This window comes from Montipora capricornis, chromosome 11, assembly GCF_036669925.1.
Source record: "Montipora capricornis isolate CH-2021 chromosome 11, ASM3666992v2, whole genome shotgun sequence".
Taxonomy (NCBI): Eukaryota; Metazoa; Cnidaria; class Anthozoa; order Scleractinia; family Acroporidae; genus Montipora; species Montipora capricornis.
The window spans coordinates 25378967-25398604 of record NC_090893.1 but is presented as its reverse complement, the minus strand read 5'-3'; the positions used below and the strand labels follow the sequence as shown (position 1 = coordinate 25398604).

Below are 19638 nucleotides of genomic sequence, written 5' to 3'. Positions count from 1 at the left end.
GAATTTAATCGTAAGGTGATGTAAATTTGCTTGTTCGATGGAAGTCGCTATGTCCCACAGGGAAAAGACATAGTCAATGTAGCGTTTTCAAACTATAGGTTTTGAGACGGCTTTGCTTAAAATTTCTGTTTCAATTTTAGCCATTCATGAATAATTGGCAAAAAAAAAAAAAAAAAAAACCGCTGTCTTGGTTCTCATGGTTTGTCTTGTAGACGGCAGCTTCTTCTTGAGTTGAGAGTGGCTCTAAATCTTCGTCATGAGGTACGAAACTGGCCTCACTTTCCTCGAAAATCGCACTACTCCTGTCTGAACTCAAAACCGAACCTTCCTCTGACGAAAAAGACGAAGAACTTGAAGAAAAAACATTTCTCCTTACTCTATTTACTAAAAACCATGCAGAAAGACTTCGCTGGATGATGAGATGAAGTCAAGGAGGGAACGCCGCTTGACAAAATTGTGGCCTCAAGTACTTGTCGTTCGAGTAATGGCAGACAAAGTTTGTACACTTTCGGGCAGTCTTTACTGATATATATCATCGTCAGGTTAGCTGTGGACACCTTTTTTGTCAACTTTAGGGTCTAATCTTTAACTAAGGGTGAAAAAATCGAGTTAAATAACCCACAGATTTTCGTCGCAGAAGCACTTTAATTAAATCGTAAAGGCTGAAGAAAAAGTGATACAAACTTCTCCTGACGAAGAATTTTTCTTTTAACATAATGGCCTGTACCACAGTAGTGTAAATCGCTCATATACGCCTGCATATCATTTGCATAAATTTTGCATATTGGAAATAGAGAGTTTGTATGGGAATGGCACCTTATTAAAAATGACGGATTTAACGATGAAATGATATATGAAATTGATCATATATATACATGAACTGCGGATATGAAATCAAGTGAAGCTATGATCTTCGCAGTTATGACCGCAATTTTTGCAATTGCGTAGAGAAGCTCAGTTGGTTAGAGCGTCGCACCGGTATCGCTAGGTCACGGGTTCAACCCCCGTTGAAGTGCTGAATTTTTCAGGCTTCTTTACGCAATTGCAAAAATTGCGTTCGTAACTGCGAAGATCATAGCGTTACTTAATGACGGATTTTATGCAAATGAGGCGGGAACCTCATTAACGTCCGCCATTTTGTTTAGTAACCGTCTGCTTTTGTCACGGACGTGACCTGGGCCCTAGTGATATTAGTAACTGACAAAAATGGCGGCGGGGTCGCAATTATTTCATTCTTCGGGGGAAAGAATATCTCTCTGCTGATTTGGATTCGCATTATCCTTGAGAATAGTGTTTTAAAGTGTGCAACCTGGCATAAAGCAAGTGTTTCAAAGGCAATAGACGTTGTTTTATGGGTACAAACGTAAAGAATGTGGCGACGGGAAAGAGATCCCAAAATATGTTCACAACACAACAAGAGATCATTTTGGGCACCACTTTGAAGGTGAGGAATTAATTTTTCTAATCAGTAATATGGAAAGAGACTAACGTCATTTACTAATGTTGTAAATTTGAACGTTTTCTTATGAGCAAAGTGTTAAATTTTCTAATTAAAGCAAACTGTTGACCCTCTTAAGTTGACTACGTAAAAATCTCCTTTGAAAGGTTCAGCATCTAGCATCTAATTTCTCCTAACAGTATCGTGGATTGATTAAACGTACAGTGCTGCGTTATGAGAATAAATAAAATCATTACCTATGAAGAAATCTTTTGATGGCTTTCTTTCTTAGCTTTATTGCAAGTCAAGGATAATCATGGCTTCTGATAGGATGCAGAAAAAAATTAAAGATTACGCGGAAATTTTTGGCCATATTATGCGGAAACATGCGTTGATTATGCGGAAATTACACCGGATTATGCGGAAATTTAAACAAGTTATAAAACTAATAATTAGGCCCGTCCAATGTATTTACATGCTTACGGTAAATCCGAAATCGAAATTGCAACCAATACAATCGCATTTGTGACTGAAATTTTGCCCTTTGTGATTAAAATACATGGAGGAGTCACCAATTTGCGACCAGCTTTTACCGTTGAAATAAAAGGGTTAGCAGTTGGGATTTTGCCGCAACTTTTGGTAAAATAAATAAAGCGATAAAAAAATATTTTGTTTCTCGTCATGAATTTTGTTTCAATTTGGAGATAATGGAGCAAAATTGTAATACCTTTGGAGTGCGATCCATTCCCTCGATCATTGACTTAGGGTGCATTCGATTGACCGTATTCCGGAATGAGAATACATGGAATATAAGTTAGAAATCCTTCGTTTTTACGGAGATTCACATAAAAAATTGTCAAACATCCGCTAAAACGCTATTTTAAACATATTTTTATTATCTTTGCTGCTTTGAAACGCGCCAAACATACCGTTTTAATCATCACTCCACGTATTCTTATTCCGGAATAGGGTCAATCGAACACGCCCTTAGTTTCTTATAAGTCACGTCATTTGCTGAAGTGTAACTGTTTCTTGTCCAATGGAAAGCATTGTAGGAACAAAAACTAGTGTCCAGGCTCATTGGCGAAAAAATGCGCGGAAACTGCTTACGATGTTTCTTACGAACTTTGATCTTGCGAACGAAATGGTGTGTTTTCTTCAATGTTCAGGAAAATTAGCGTTTCAAAACAGTCAATTTCTTCGGCTTTTATGTTTTTAAGGATGTTAAGGAGCTGCTTTATCACTAATATCAGGTATTTCTTCTGTTTTTTGCGGAAAATATCGGAATTATGCGGAAGATGCGGATTTCAGTGAATTATGCGGATCCGCATCGCCGCATCCTGTCAGATGCCATGGATAATGTTTACTTCTTATTTTACTACTTTCTATTTTAGTAATTGTTATAATTTTCCCAATATTTGGAGCTTTAATATGAAGACACTTATTGATCTCTGATACAAAAATTAATTTCCCACCTTTTATTCATCAATACAAACTAAGTTAATTATTGTACAATCTAACTGAAAATGCTGTGATAATAAATTGTTAACTTTGGAATGCTTTGCATGAATTCTTTGTATAACCAACATTGTTTATATTAGTATTATAAAATGTCTATATTTGTTTAACATTTCCTTTCCTTGTACAAACCATAGATAATTACATAGTTCACTTCCTCTCTAGATTAGCTTTTGCCAATTGTGGGATAGTGTACTTTTCTTAATTTATATTGATGGAGCTGGTTAATAAATAAAACTGACATTTTCTGACAAGAAGTTTGGCAAATCAATCATTATTACATAGTATTTGCCATAAACAAGAACTCTTAAATTTTAATATTTAGCTTCAAGGTCTGGAATTCTTGTTAGGGTTTTTTTCGTGCATGATTTTTTATTTGCTTCTTTTAATATAATGCCTATGAAGTGAAAATTTGTTTGAATTTGCTCTGTTCTGGGATAAAAATAGGGTGTTTTTACAAGCGCTCAAAGTTGCACATTTTTGTTCTTTTAAATTTAAGGTAAGAAGTATTACTTTTTAACGCATTGACTCCGAGGTGTGGGACTTAACATATTTTCCTCTCAGACTGTCTAACACCAGACAATCTTACTTGTCAATGAGGGCGGTCCAGGGCAGTTCAAGTGACAGAGGGTTCAGATTAAATTAAATTTGTCTTTGTTATTTATATTCCTAATGTTCATACATATTAGAATTAATTTGGGGCACCTGTAGACTCGATTAGTTTACCAACTATTTAGTTGTCTCAAACTCTACACACACAACAATAGTACCTCAAGTATAATTGTTCTTGCTTCTCCCTAAAACGTTTTCCCCTTTTATTGTTTCATGGAAATTGTAGTGATTCTTTTCTATTCTTTATATCCACGAGTTTATTGTAACACTACGGTATAAATTATCCTAACTTTTACATTGTGTGTACATGATTTATTCTGTGTGAGTTAAAATTAATAGAAATTGACTTGACTTGACTTGACTCTCTAAAAATACATGTAAATCCAAGGGACTGTGTCAACTTTTATTAAATAACAAAAGCTTCTAGCATTATTTTGTGTGCAGAGGTTTCCTTCACTCACTGTTTGCACCCAAAGCTACATTACAATCTTTTGTTACATGATATTTTGGCCGCACACTTCAGATATTTCCATTTTTCCTGGAAAGTTTGCCCGACTTCCAGCACTCATTAAAGCTCTAATAAAAATTTTTATCCTAGACAACTCAAACTTTAGTATTCCGAATTTAAATCATTTAACTTTCAAAAAGTGCAGAAACAACTTTCGCCTCAAAGGCATTTTAAATTTAACCTATTTAAGTATTGTTTCTATTATGTATAAAAAATACAATGTGCAAGTGTTTTTCGATAATATTACTAACGAGTATGTCCAGCATTTTGGAAGACTTAACTTTACATTTTGGCCCTGCAGTTCTGTAGAATGAGCAGTGTAAACCTATTGCGATCTTTTCCAAAGTTCACAAAAGCTGTTGCAAGGGCTGCGACTGATGCTTGTCGTCTTGATTTGAAATGATGTTTCTGTAAAGTTCCAAATATTTCATATAGCATGCCCAAAAATTCTTATCAGTTGTTCTGAGCTTCAGTTCGATGTCATCGCTCACTTGTCAGTGAAGTCTTATTCATAATTATGTTCTCTAATTCAAACTCATCGTCAATCTTGGAGCCCTTTTCAGGCGAGTGGATGCTACATTGTGCCTGTCTGGCGTTTCACAAAGAGATTTGACATTTATAGGGGCACACTGGTCACCACTGTCCATTTCCATTTTAGCAGGAAGCTTTTGACGGAGATAAACAATTTTTTATAATTGAAGTTCTTTGTGATTTTTAATGGCAAGTTTGCAAGGCTGAATCTTTCTTCTGGTCTCTGAAGAATAAAGTTGATACCGGCAATACCATAATGATTATTTTATTTAGTGCCACTGCAGCTTGATGAGCACGGGGATTGCCATTGCTTCCCATAGAGCAGCTACATATTCCACTTCTGCAATCTACCTCACAGCTTACTTCTTAAGCAGTTCTGCTTCAAACAAAGTTGGTTACTTGTAGTGGTCTTCTCTTCATACAGCGATCAACTTGGTGAAGCTCTTCATTTCCTCGACTTTACAACAAGGATTTGGATGATAGTGACATTGAAAGTGAAGAGGAGAATTTACAACAGTCAGAAGTAGTTTGTTTGATAATGTGAAGCTGGACTTTAGAAGCTGTTGCACCAAAACACTAGGGAGCCAGATAAAGATTTTCCAAATGCAAGGGCAAACAATTTTCTTTGAAAATACATTTGAAGGTCTTCTGTGATAAACGTGAAGAGTTTAATGAAATTGTAGGCCCTCTTTCGTTGTAAAACCACACTCTTAAATAATTATGTTGATCATGGATTCAGTGTACATGTAATTGTCCGAGTTATTTCCTCTGGTGATTAGATTTTTGCAATGGCAAAGTGCCCACTCTTGCTGCCCTTTTAAAGATCTTTTTTCATACTCTTGGTAACAATTGGGATATCTTGCAGTAACCATATCAGTTACGTTGTAATACAGATTCTGCTGCTTGGAGGAATTCTTACAAGTTTTTGAAAATGTCCCATGAGTTGTTGATGATCATCTCTATTTATGTTGTTGCTGGAGTTATATAGCCAACGCCAGATAGTTTTCAGGAAGTGGAAAGTACAGAGCAATATTATTACTTCTTTCCTGGTGCCTAAAAGAGCCCCCCTTTGTCCAGAGTCATCATCAGTCATAAAAATATGTGGACCTGTTTTTGGTCCTCTGCCATCAAAGGCATGGGGAGGTAACATATTTTGTACATGTACTTTTTCAAGGCATTGCCTTATGACATGCTGTGATTGCCCAGATGTAATCCACACACCTACATTTGTAGTGGCAGAGCACCAGCAGGGTGATGTGTGCACGTGAAATACACGGGGTTATTGTGTGGGCTTTGCTCACACTTAGCTGTCATCCACTGTATTTGTCGGTATATGAGTCAATTGTCATGTGATCCTCAAGACTTTGCGGAGGCTTGGGTGCTAGTGCATGGATAGTAGTGGTAGCCATTTTGTTGCCTTTCTGTATGCTGTGATTTGTGTCCACGTTGTGCTGCTTTTGAGAAAATTTTGCTTTGTTTCCCCAGCTTTGAGACACCAACTAAAGGAAAGTGGTCTTTCATTTTTGGCGGGTACTGAATGTGGACATTTTGAATTTGTTTAGATTTATCGAAAACCTGGCTCTGTACTTTCCTAAAACGAAAACGATCGCAATCTCATTTCTTTCATTATCTTTGTCACCTGTTGATAGAGGGGAGTTATTTTGCTCATGCAAGCAACCATTTTAATATCGTCCTGAAGATTCAGTGCGGATTACACCACCTAATGGGAGTCATTTTAGTTTTCTCGCAAGCCAACATTTGTACGCTCTAATTGTGCGGGTTCAACAACAAAATCTCAAAGTGTTTGATAAATGTTACAGACTGAAATAATTATATTGTTTTTTGTGCGTGCACTGAACTTGCTCTGTTGAGAGAATTTTTATTAACACATTGACTCCTGGGGTTTCCCCATTGAAGGGCAAAATCCTCTGGGCGGTTTCGGTCAGTGTAGGTGTCAGTCGGTTAATTTGGACTAAGTGGTATTCTGCTGGTTTTTCCCTGTCATATTCAAGATTCATTCCCTGTCATATTCAACAACAACAAGTTGTTCAGTCACAGTGTTCATTGGATGAGCCTGCCTTTGTAACTGTTTTTTGTCTTGTACCCTTCTTTTTTTAGCAGCCTCTTGTTTTTTTTTGGTCAGCTTTTTTCGTTTGCACTGGCATAATTACATGTATATACCATCTTGTAAATGAAACCCACTTTCCAGTTCTTGAGCGACCACCACTTTCCATGTTGTATTTTATGTTAGATGATGTAGCAAGTTTGGACATCCAGTGACATCATGTCACATTCTTGATACAGAACTGCACTCTTAAGGTACATTGTAGGTAGATATCTAGGTGTTGGGTTTTTTCTTTTGGGTGGCACAGTGCAAGAGTAACAATGATCTTAACCTATGCTAGTCGACTAGGAGTTAAAACGAGTTGATGGATTCTTCTTTTCACTGGTAATATTTCCCTTATTACTGGTAATACTGTGCACTGGCGTAGAATTTCAACTTGCATTGGAAGCTTGAGTGTCTGAAGAGGTATTGTTTGGAGCTTTTCCTGACACAGAAGTTGTGTTGTCAATAATTAAGCTATGATTGTCTGTGAAGATTTTAGTTTCAGATTTCCCTGCCCCATTAGTTGTGTAATGCCTTGTCAATCTTGGTTGCCCAGCATAGTTTTTCTTGAAGCTTTATCTGAAAGAATTTTTGGGTTGTAAGTTGTAGCTTGGTTTGGGTTGTCAGGGGGTTAGGGTTATAAAATCAGTCGATTCTTGGTTTTCCATAATGTCCAACAGGGTTTCATTTGAAGCATTTTCTGACCCACTTACTGTCTTGCAAGTTGAAGTGTGCTTGTCCAACAGGATAATGTTTGGGTCTTTCCCTGACACAGTTGATGTGTAGTCAGTTGAAGCATCCTCCTCAGTAAGGAAAAAGACAAAAGGAGGCTCTGCTCGCAGGCTGCTCGATTGTCTAACAAGTTGCCATTTAGGGCTTTCCCAAAACCAATTGTTTTCATGGCAGTGGCAGCTTTGTTTGATGGTGATTTGCCAGTCTGAGAGCACTGGTGTTTCCTCTTGGATGCAGGTTTTCCATTTGGCTTTGTACTTAGAGGTATTTTATTTTTATGCTTTTCAGGATAATGTCGAGGATGAGAGAGTAACGAGAAGTAACCTTTTGATCTTGAGTACTAACATTACACTACTTATACTTACACTTGTCTATTTATACCTGCACAAGTCACAATACATAAGAGCAAAATACAAAACATAACAATATGTTCCCAATAACACTGCACTATCACTAACAATCCATTTTACAATTACAATATTGCTTATTTACATTACATTTTTAACGGACAGGGTGAAATTAACTAAATTGAAAGTTCGCCCATTTTTCCCGCAAAGATTCCATCTTTTTATCGATGTCTCCATCTTTTGCTGTTCTACACAGGTCTGGATTTCTTATATCACACCATGGCTCCTTCATGGGATTGTTTCGTGGCTTTGTAGTCTCACAGGCTGCTGCTCAGTGTCACTTCGTATTGAGAAAGAACTTTCATACAATGTAGAACACCAGGTAGAGACCTTTCAAGAAATCCCGTTTTATCCAGAAAATTTTCCTTTGGGAAGACCAAATAGGCTTACCATTTACATTCCAAGTCTAAAATTCCCAAACGGAAAACTTGTTTACCATTTGGATTCCCCCATGATTTTTCCCCCCTCCGGACTCTCTCAGTAAACTTGAGCAAATTTTGTGAATGGTACGCGCCGATCCCAACTAAATTTCCCATTCGGGAGTTTTTGCTTACCATTTAAAGAAACCTAGTACCAACAAGTTTCTGCTTGTAAATGGTAAACAACCACTATTATTTATCCACGTAGCCCATTACTGAGTTTCATTGACATGACACAAGTAAAGAAAAGAAAACTAGGGCAGTAGCGTGGTGGTGAAACACGAAAGCTCACCTGCTTTTTTTAGCCAAACATTTCTCCCTATTATGCTGAATGTCTTAAAGACCCTTTGGAAATCTTACTATTGAAGCACTGCTTGTAAAACACTATTTTCAAAGCAAGTATTGTTTAAATTTTGAATCCCTTTTGGTGTGAAACAGTACACATACTGGATGCAATAATTACTGGGTTTTCTTTTTTTTAGTTTTTTTTTTTTTCCGTGTCGGTAAAAGTCTTGCCTGTCACTCCCCTGGTAAGTGGTGTCTTTGTGCATAGAGCCTTCTGCGCGTATTTTCTTAGGATCGAGAGGGTAGTGGAACTGCGTAGATTTCTCTGGTGGATACAGTAGAATCATTAACTTAGCCTGCAATGGCGTCGAAAGTCATGTAACGCAAAGGGCGTTTTAGTGGATCCTTAAACAAATTATACCCTTATGGAGCTCAATAATGGAAAGTCAGTTGGATAAACTAGGCAGGAATTTCAAAAGCGACGAGTACTGGACTTCGACAACAATCTATCGCCCGTTGCGACGAAATCAAAGTGAGCTGCATTTACCAGAAGTACATGGTAATTTGACACGATTGAGTTTCTTGTCTTCACGCACGCAATGAAATAGGAAGAGGTTTTCGCCTCTAAGAGCAAATATGTTGTTTGTTTCAATAAATTTTTCGCTGGAAAAGGATTCTGTGATATTTTCTGCCTTTGTGAATTATAATGTCATGTTGTGCATTGAATTTTTGAGCTTACGGTTGAAATGTGATATGGGAGAAGTTTTTTAGTATTGCTCTGTAGGCTGGAAGGGTTCACAGGCCTGTTGGAAGCGTGCTTGAGTTTCAACAAAATGAGCCCTAAAATCAGTGAAGAATTGTGACGCAGTTGAATAATAAAATAGCTGCTATTTCCAAAATGATGGAATTACCTGGTGATAAATAACGGCGTACGCGTCTCGGAGAGTAAATTTTGACTTTGCATAAACAGGACTTGGGCGATTGTGATCTTTGTTTTGACTTCGCTCATTTCATTGTCAAACTTTTTAACACTTGACAGAAAAAGAAAATTACAAAAACCCGGTATCTTGCCATCATTTGACACAGATACTTCACTGTTTGGCGAGTAAACATGCCGCGGTAACTTAATCACGGCGCCCGCTGAATTCCGGCGATGTCACTTTCGATTTTGCGATTTATTTGTGCAGCCAAAACGTACAATAACAAAATTGAACGTTGCAAAAATCCCCCAAAATGTTTGTCACTGATCGTAACTTTTTATATTCTATATTCACGGTTCAAAATAAATGTTGTTTTCATGTCGTAAATATGTTATTCTCGAGCGATCGTCCTGGAAACTTCCTTCTGCTCTTTCTAAAAACTGTGTATCAATATTTATTTACTTTTGCATCAATATTTGTTTTTGCATAAAGCAAGCTAACAAAATCTGTACCTTGCTGAGTTCGCATTTGTTAGCGTTAATAGTATTTTCGGTCCGATGTTTCTGTTTTATGAGGGGTATATTATTTTGGTCTCCCATCCAGACACTAACCCCACGCAACAGGACTTAACTTCAGTGAACTTTGGTATTACAAAGCTGTCAGATGCTCAGAGGGCACGCTTAAACTTGTGGTCAAAAGAAGTTTATCAACATGTCAGCCCAGCCTGAGCCAGTGTTTCTCACTTCCCATTTATTTTCTTCAATCTTTCTGGGTTCAGTACTTTGCTAGTAACCACATGTCTTCTCAGACTATTTACCCAAGATCTCTACCATGGCACTACAATGATAGACAATACCAAAACAATATCGTGCACTGTTAGAGCTACATATTACGCAAGGACAGGTCTGTTTCGTCGTACGAACGTGTGAGGACCTGTCAGCCAAAGGGCCTCGTCTGGTATGACTTCTTAATGACCGCCCAACTTGAAAAAAATTGTCTGGAACGGTGCACGTACCACAGGCAACTCAGTGTACCCTCACGGAGGGTCTAGTTGTACATGTTGTGAGTTAACTAAAACGGAAACCAACTACACAGAAACTCGCTAACACAGTGACCGGCTAACAGTACTGATCAGCTCAGGAAGACCAAAGCCCGAAATTCCAGCCAAAAATTAAGGCAAAACACATGTCACCAAGTATAATTTCACTTCAAAGGTCCTAAATTATCTCTCGTTGTGTTGCGAACATATTTTGTTGATTTTGGGACCACGTTCCCGTCGCCACGTTCTTTACGTTTGTAGCCATAAAACAATGTCTATTGCTCTTGAAATACTTGCTTTATGCCACGGTTCACACTTTGAAGCACAATTCTCCAGGATAATGAGGATCCAAATCAGTAGAGAGATTATTCTGTTCCTCCAAGAATGCATAAATAGGCGCGGCCCGTCGCCATTTTTGTCAGTTAACATTACTAGGGCCCAGGTCACGTCCGTGACGAAAGGAGACAGTTACTACGCTCCGTCCAAAAAGTGGCCCCCAAAAATGTTTTAGCTGATGACACCACGCGTACAGGGACCTACTCACATTTGCTCGAAGCAAAAGTGCCTAACCAATCCCACTCGAAATGTACTTATACAAAAGATTATGATAGTTCCAGAGCATTTATTGCAAAACCTTGAGGAAGAAAATCGCTTAACATCACCTCCGCAACTCACGACCTTTACGCGCTTTTTACATATATCGTTTCAAAACAACCTTTTTTGGGATTAGGGTTATTACTGCTACAATGCGGCGTTTGGTTTTTAGGAGAATTATTTCTCACAAATACAACAAACAAATTCTTATCTGCTGCCTTTCCCTTCGAATCTCGAGTACTATACACCTTATTCCAAAATGGCCGCCATTTAAATATTCTTTTGTTTTTATTCAAATTAGCCCTTGATGCCTCGTTCTTCAAAAGAATACTTTATCTTGAACGAGGCAGCAAGGGCCAATTTGTATGCGCATAAATCAGCGGCCATTTTGGAATAAGGTGAATGCCATTATTACATACCTGCCGACTCTCCCGCTTTCACGGGAGTCTCCTAGTTGGTCATCAAATCTCCCAGTCTCCTACCCTGCGAGCAGAGTCTCTTTCGATCTTCATTGATAAGTCGGAAAAAGGAAAGAAGACTCTGCTCACGGCCTGCACGTTTCATATCGAGCATGCGTTAACAGTGATTATTATACATTGGTGTCACCAGCTCGATTTTGATTGGCTATAAGCACTCAGCTAATTCTTGCTTGCTCTGTTTCTCTTACGTCATACCTACAAACAATAGATTTTATATATGTAGAATTGACTTCATGCCTACAGACAATAGTTTTATGCATGCAGAAGTGACGTCACCTAACATACTAACCAGCAGTTTGATCAGTTTTGTCATGGCGGAGCTCAGCTCAGGAATATGCATAATAAAACAATTATTGAATTCGGTTTTCGCATGTTAGCGATAATTACCAAGGCCTCAGTTTGTGTTATCCGCCTCAGCCTTCGGCTTCAGCAGAAAACACAAACTTTGGCCTTGATAATTATCACTAACATGCTCAACCTCATCCAATAATTGTTAAATATTGTATTCGATGTCAGTCACGCGTGACCAGTGGCCACAAAACGAAAACAAACGGTCGGGATATTTTCGAAACAAACAAGACAAACGTTCGAAATTCGACAGTATATTTTTGTGAATAAAGCGTTTCAAAGGTATGTTGTTTGCTCACTACGTCAATGTTGTGAACCGTTTTCAAATACGATATGAAACCAACTAAATACTCCCGTTTCACAATAAAATGGTCTCAAGCGATTCTCAAAATCCAAATTAAGAAAACCTTGAACTACGTTCAAAATCATAATACTCCCGTCTCATTTGAAAACAATATAGAATTATATAGAATGGTCCTTAGTGATTCGGAATTCTGGTTTAAAACCATTGTTGCTAACTTTTTTTCAAGCGTTTTCAAATCAAAGTTTGCTAGCGTGTGCTATAATTGATAGAAGAATCGTGCGTTAAGGAAATAAAATCGTAAACTCGTGTAAAGAAAGGCCACGATTATCGCATTGGATTTAAAACAATAGCGCTGCTATTAAATTATAGTTGAAGCGCGACCAGGCTCAATATTTTGCTCGAAAAGTGTATACATTTTCGCATTCGCCAAACCACCTTTTTCCTTCATTTAGGTGTTTTCAAAAGGGGTCATTTCATTACATGTCCGCTTCATTAGAACTCTTTCGTATGGTCTAGGCGAACGTGACGTATCCCTTATTGGTTCGTATAAATGCATGGAGATGGTTATGAAATTCGACAAGTTCAAAGGGTGCAATTTTTTTTTGGGAAAATCCAAAAACGGATTTGTGATCTCCGATCAATGGATTCTTCAGCGTCAAAAAAACGCAAAATTCGAAAGAGGATTATTTTCCATGACAACGCAAACCAACAAACCCAGAGTTGCGTGCAATTTGAAAAAAAGAAAGATCGTCTTTAACTGGTTTGTTTTGGAGAAATTCTTCAAAATGCCACCAGAAAAAAAAAATCCTTAGCGATTGATGAAAGGAGTGGAGAAAAGCATGCGTTCTAAGGTACAAATCCATTACAGAGGGTATTTTTTAGATGTGGGAAAGGTGCTAACAATATCATTGCTTTCAAAAACACTTCTAGTGTAATTTCTGGTGTGAATTTGCAGGAAACCTAACTATTTGTGATCCATTCGTGTCTTTGATCGCACGGTAAAATGGCGCGAGAAAAACATTTGGGCTAAATTGTCATGTACGGTAGCTGTTGTGTATCATTTTTCATAGAGAACCGCTTGTCAAAAGTACTTTTTTCAAATCGCTGAAGTGGTGAATCTCAAAAATCCGGATTTAGATTTGATCCGAAGTATCCTCCTCGAGTATGGATTTTGGATTTCCCCCAAAAAACGCAAAATCCGTTTTTGTTTTCAAGAATCCTTTTTCGGGTTTTCCCAAAAAAACGCACCCTTAGTTTTATATTTTTGTCCGTATTTTTAGCCTTGACCCTGCACAAAAGACACCCTTTTCGAGAAGATAACCAATCAAATCCTTCGATTAAATTATGCGCAACTAATTTGCAAACCCGTGCGAAGCAAAAACAAAAGATTGTGCAGGGTCACGGTCAATTCAACATCAATTGCGACAACATTGTTCTTGCTTTTGAAGGTTTTAAGGTGTCTTAACAAGTCCCTTGATTAATTGTGATCTAAACGCGGCCCTGCTTCCTATTGGTCTTTCTAAACGTGGTCCTAGTTCATCCGATTGTTGCCAAGCAGTCCAAGACCACCTACAATAAATGTGTAGCAAGTTTCTCTCCGGGAAGCGGGATAGGTCACTCGGACCCCCACTAGGTTCCCACTTGTAAAATTAGGGTTTGTCAATAAACTTTCATTTTGCGTGTTGGCCTGATTTCCGGTTTGCGTGACATTTGCAGCGGACCTCCGGTGCTACGCCCATTTATGGACTCCTGCTGCTCATCAGTATGGACCGCTTCCCACCAAAACAAAATGGCGGATGTTAATGAGGTTCCAGCCTCATTTGCGTCAAATCCGCCATTTTTAATAAGGTTCCATTCCCATAGAAACTCTATAATTTCCAATATGCAAATTTTATGCAAATGATATGCAGCCGTATGTAAGCGAGGAATACTACTTACCACAAACATAAGATCAAATAAGGGATGGACTGGGATGCACTACCACTGCAATCACTCGGCCTTGCTACAACAGATCACAGCTGTTCATTCTATTCTCTTCTTATTATTACGGCATAAGTAATGACCAACCACGAAAGACCCTTCCGTGAAAAATGTCGCGATCTTGATCAGCACGCCATTTGAACCTATTTTCGCAGTGAAATTTTGTGATTTGGTGGCTCCCAATCTCGAACCCATAGTCCTCGAGCTTTTTGGTCAGCGGGTGAGCCCCCGGAGAGACTCTGGGATGATAGACGTAAACATTTTTTTGTTGGACGCTTGCATAACAATGACTGACAACGAAGTACCACACAGGAAGCCCCAGAATTTGGAGGGAGATTCAAAATCTAAAACTAGTTTCAGTGCTGTTTGTTTTTTTTTTTTTTGCCGTCGCTGTCTTCCCCTAACTTAAAGCACCTCGAGACTTAAAGCATCTCAGAAATACATAGACCACAAAAATAATTAATAATTAAACGTCGGGGTTTGAATTGTCTACAGCCGCTGTTACACGTTGAAACTTTTGGCTGAAACTTGTGTGCAACGGCGTTGCGAAACATGTTTCAGCAGGCGTTGCACCTTGTAACATGGTCGGTTTCGTGAAACTTTTTGAATTTCCGTTGCGAGACAAGTTTCACGAAAAGTAGAACCGCTTTCTACTTCTGCAACGGTCGCAAGGATCGCAGTGGTGACAAAAACAAGAGTTTCACCGTGTAACACCACTTTGTGAAACTGGTCTCCCTCGCTCTTGTCACGCTACGCTGCGTAAGCCAATCAGAAACCGGCTAAGACCATGTAAACAACATTTCGAGACCAGTTTCAACGTTTCCGAACAATTTTCGACCTTTTATGTTACACGGTGCAACGCCTGCTGAATTTTTTTTTGCAGGGCGTTGCACATAAGTTTCGGCTAAAAGTTTCAACGTGTAACAGCGGCTTTAGACGTTGGAACTTTTAGCTGAAACTTGCGTGCTACGGCGCTGCGAAACAAATTCCAGGAGGCATTGCACCGTGTAACATAGTCGTTTCGTGAAACTTTTTGGAACTTCCGTTGCGAGACAAGTTTCACGAAAAGTAGAACCGCTTTGTACTTCTGCAACGGTCGCGGCAATCGCAGTGGTGATAAGAAACAGGAGTTTAACCATGTAACACCACTTCGTGAAACTGGTCTCACTCATGATCAGTCTTGTTACGCTACGCTGCGTAAGCCAATCGGAAACCGGCTAAGGCCATGTAAACAACATTTCAAGACCAGTTCCAACGTTTCCGAACGAGTTTCGTCCTTATATGTTACACGGTGCAAAGTCTGCTGAAACTTTTTTTGCAGCGCCGTTGCACATAAGTTTCAGCTAAAAGTTTCTACGTGTAAAAGCAGCCTTAAGCAGCTGCTTAACCAGTTTCGACTAATAAATAGCAACCGTTTATAGCCGGGAATTTCCCCACGCTGCTAAAAACTGATTCCCGTAACTGTTGCAAACATTACATCAGTCTCTTTGGGAAGAATTCCGTAGAAAAAGGTCTTGTCGAAGCAATTCCGAATAACGGAAACATAAAATTGTGGTAGAAGAGGACATTAGTGTTGTTTCCACAAAAATTTGTCGATCGTGTTGCTTGCACGATGGTATTCTTCACGATGGAATCCACGCTGAAACACTAAAATACACTTCAGCGAAAGCGTCAGAAGTTTCATCTTCACTCGCTTTTACAGCTACCCCGCGAGCAGTTAGTTTCTCCTACGCTTCCCGACAGAGAAACCACTGCGAGCTACCGTTAGATTTCCCATCGAGGATGTACGAACTACGTCATACTCCACGTGATGCGCTTCGTCTTCGCTTATTTCGTGGAAAAATATGAAATTATTAGACAGCGGGCTCGCCCAAACGCAGCAGCTACGTAGCTGAACGCTTGCGCAAGCACCAAATCAAGTTTAATAACTCGTTTTACCAGTTCAAATTAAATTTATTACTCCTTGGCGCTGGACGGCGACTCAAACTAATGGTTGCTTACAGTGGTGTCTCTTTCGCGAAGAGTAGGAAAAAACAACTGCTCGCAGGGTATTTTACAGCAAGCCAATGATCATTTCTCCAGTTTCTTTTATGGTGTGTAAAACTAAAGATTTTGTTTCTCGAACATTTTCAACCCGCCATTTATTTCCTGCTGTTTACTGCTTCCGTTTAAACTTAAGCATGCGCAATAAGACCGGAACCACACGTTTTCTGGGAAAATGGAGTCCGTTATCTCTCCGGGTCTCACCCGCTGACCAAAAAGCCTGAGGACTTTGGGTACGAGGCTTCCCCGAATCGACCAGATGCAGATTAGACGTGTGTCAGCCATACACGGGAATAAAAAAAGATAATGCTGTGTACAACAGTTATACTACAGCTTTACTTAACTCTGAAGCACCTTTTGAAAAGATTTCAACCTCACAGAGCTGTAGGAACTGTCTTCTGGTTGTGAGTATACCAACATATCTGCCAGTCCTTGGCGAATTTATGTGACACATAAGTGATGCTTCCAGGTCAAATGAACCATCCCATCGCGCACAAACTGGATTATTTGTTACATTGAAGCTGTCGCCTGCAATTCAAGTGAAATAAAGTCCCTTTATTTTTTGTTTTTTCTGGGTTAATTTGGTGAACTAGCAAGCTGAAGTTTTGAAGATTAGCCCTTTGTCAAAGTGAGTACAGGCTAAACTTAAAGTGCCACTGTGACCAAAAATCAATCCTTATTCTTCTTTCGGTTTTAAAACTATGTAAACTAAACGCTGAGGGACCAAGTTTTAAGCCTTGATTTAAAAAAAGACACCTGTTTATTTTAAGTGGAATTTTCCTATTTAATGATCCGCCATTTAAGATCTTAAGAGAACTGGATGGAGGAAAACATGACGTCAAAGGCTCACTAGTTTAAGAATACAATGCGTGTGTACGCCGCAGAATTAATATGCAGCACTGGACTTTTGAGCTTTCAGTTTCTTAAACTCACGTTTTGCATATATAATAGGCGGCATTCACACGCTGAAATTTTTGGCTGGTGAGCCTTTGACGTCTCTTTTGCCTGGATCCAACCCTCTGAGGTCTAATCGGTCAGTTTTAAACGTGAGTAATGGCGGACCGTGAAATACAAAACTTACACTCAAAGTAAACGACCTTTGGATAAAAGTCAAAGCTCAAAAGTTTGCCAGTTAGGTGTTAGGCAAACACACTTTTAAAATCTGAAGAAAAAGAGGAAGTGGTTTTTTTTTTAAATCACAGGGGCACTTTAATAAATTTTATAAGTAATTAATCAAGAAGTTCGATTCTTTCAAAGGTTAAATTTAAACCATAAAAGTTCATAGATATTTTGCTGTCAAATTAAAAATTAGTCAAAGATGAAGTAAAAAGCGATCAAGATGGACCGTGCAGCTCGAGTGAAATAAAGGTGAAATTCGTTATACACAAATCTATAGTTTAACGCCACGGAATGACTACAGTTGGTTTGGGTCAAGCCTACATATCGTTTGAAAAGGAAAATACTAGTAACTAGTAACCTGTCCGAGTATGGGCAACGGGACTACCGCTAATGCAAAAATGTGCACATCGTTAATAGCTTTGAAAAGTAGCTTCACCTTGCTATTAAATTACTACCGATACTTTCCGTAGTGAGGTCAAGAAACTAAGTTTGCTGGACATGCAAGACAACATGACGCCAAACTATCCTATTTTCACCAACTGCACAATCCAATGTAAATGCTGTTTTGAATGTAAATGTTGTTTTGAAACGCCGAAACTCAGCAAGCCGTTGAGTCAAAAAGAATATATATTTTTTTACAGAACTTGTCACTTCTTTTATAGATTGAAGACATTTTTTCCGCTTTGTTTTTATCGATAGTCAGTTCGTTTGAGAGGAGATCAATTTTTTCACACCAATTCCAGTAAACTTGTTTTTCGAGGTGGTGTGTTTTCAGTTAGCCAATAAAATGTTTACTTGCTTCTATTTCCCATGATAAGAATTATGAATATAATCACTGAAGCGGCTTTTCGTGTTGATATGTTATAAAATAATTGGTTCATCTCTTTAGCTGTGCATATACTCAAATATTAAGTTCTGGATGCACTTTAATCTCGTTCCCAGAGTCATCGTTCCCTTGACCAGCGGTCGAAAAAGAGAGACTCTGGTCAAATCCAAAAGAGGCCATATTTGATTGGCTGTTGAAAAACTGTTTCATTCCCTGCAATTTTCAAATTCTAAACTAAAAATTATGCTTTCTTTCGGATTTTTATCTATACGAGGTCGACGTTAACCTAGAAATGAACCTTTTTACTACTTACCAGTTCCGTAAGGTTTTTGTTTTTGAAAATACAGCATTCTGAATTTCCTAGTTGTCACTTGTGTGACACCAGATGCTGAAATATGTTTGGATTGAAAAAATTTGAAAAAGTGTAAGAATTTCCCAATGGATAATTATGCGGCTAGCCTTACATACGTATGTTTCATCCCGGCTGCCAAGGGACTCATCAGAGACCCTTCGGCTAACTCGTCAAACATCGCGTTTGAAGTCTCGCTAGCATCAAATGATGGTGGCATTCTGGCCTTATATCACATAAGGATTCCCAGATTGCCACCATCATTTTGATCCTAGCGGGACGTCAAACGCGAAGTTTGACGAGTTAGCCAAAAGGTCTCTGATGAGTCTCTTGACAGGGATAAAACATACGTATGTAAGGCTAGCCACATAATTATCTATTGAAAAAATTGCTCCTGTTATTTTTTATTCTCCGCAGTTTAACGTTTCGAGTGTATTACGAGATGTGAAGTTCGGAACGCACTCAAGATACTAGAGTTGCACTCGGCTATCGCTTCGAGCAACTCTTAAGCCTCTATTGTGCTCTCATAACTTCCACAACTCCATATACGCACAGTAACCATGAACCAATTCTTAATTGGAGCACACAAAAAAGCTTTTGAAATCTTTAAATCTTTACAGTAAATAACAAAACATTTAACTTATGATGCTCTTGGAGTCAAGCTTGAAAAGTCTCTTGTTCTTAAGTTTATGGCTCAGTTCACTATGTTTCAACAGCAGACATCTGCTAGTGTTTCTCTCACCCAATGTTATCTTGTAGACTTGATTCCTTGTAACATTTGACCCGTCAGACGAGGGCGAATTCCCAGTGACGATGCGCACTTCAAAGACCTGCACAGGACTGCTCAAATCCACTCGCCACCAGCTTGGATCATCTTCTAAAGTACGTGAGCAGTGTCCATTCTTAAATTCCTGGTCAGGATTCCCATCAACTGCTTTGTCTGATGTGCCATTAGAGTAATCGTCGCTGTGTATGGAGGATTGGGTGGTGCTCTTCCCTGCCACAATGTTCTCTACGATAAGAATTCGAACAGAATCATACTATCACCACATCATACTCATCATCCTTATCGTTATCGTT

The 19638-nt window shown here is 38.8% G+C and overlaps 1 long non-coding RNA gene across 1 annotated transcript; it reads left to right on the top strand.

The window, feature by feature from the left end:
• The first annotated feature begins 1183 nt into the window (after positions 1 to 1183).
• LOC138023894 (uncharacterized) lies at positions 1184 to 13923 on the top strand. Its single transcript, XR_011126834.1, has 2 exons — positions 1184 to 1444; positions 13690 to 13923. It is a non-coding gene; the product is annotated as an uncharacterized lncRNA (long non-coding RNA).
• Positions 13924 to 19638: the final 5715 nt, after the last annotated feature.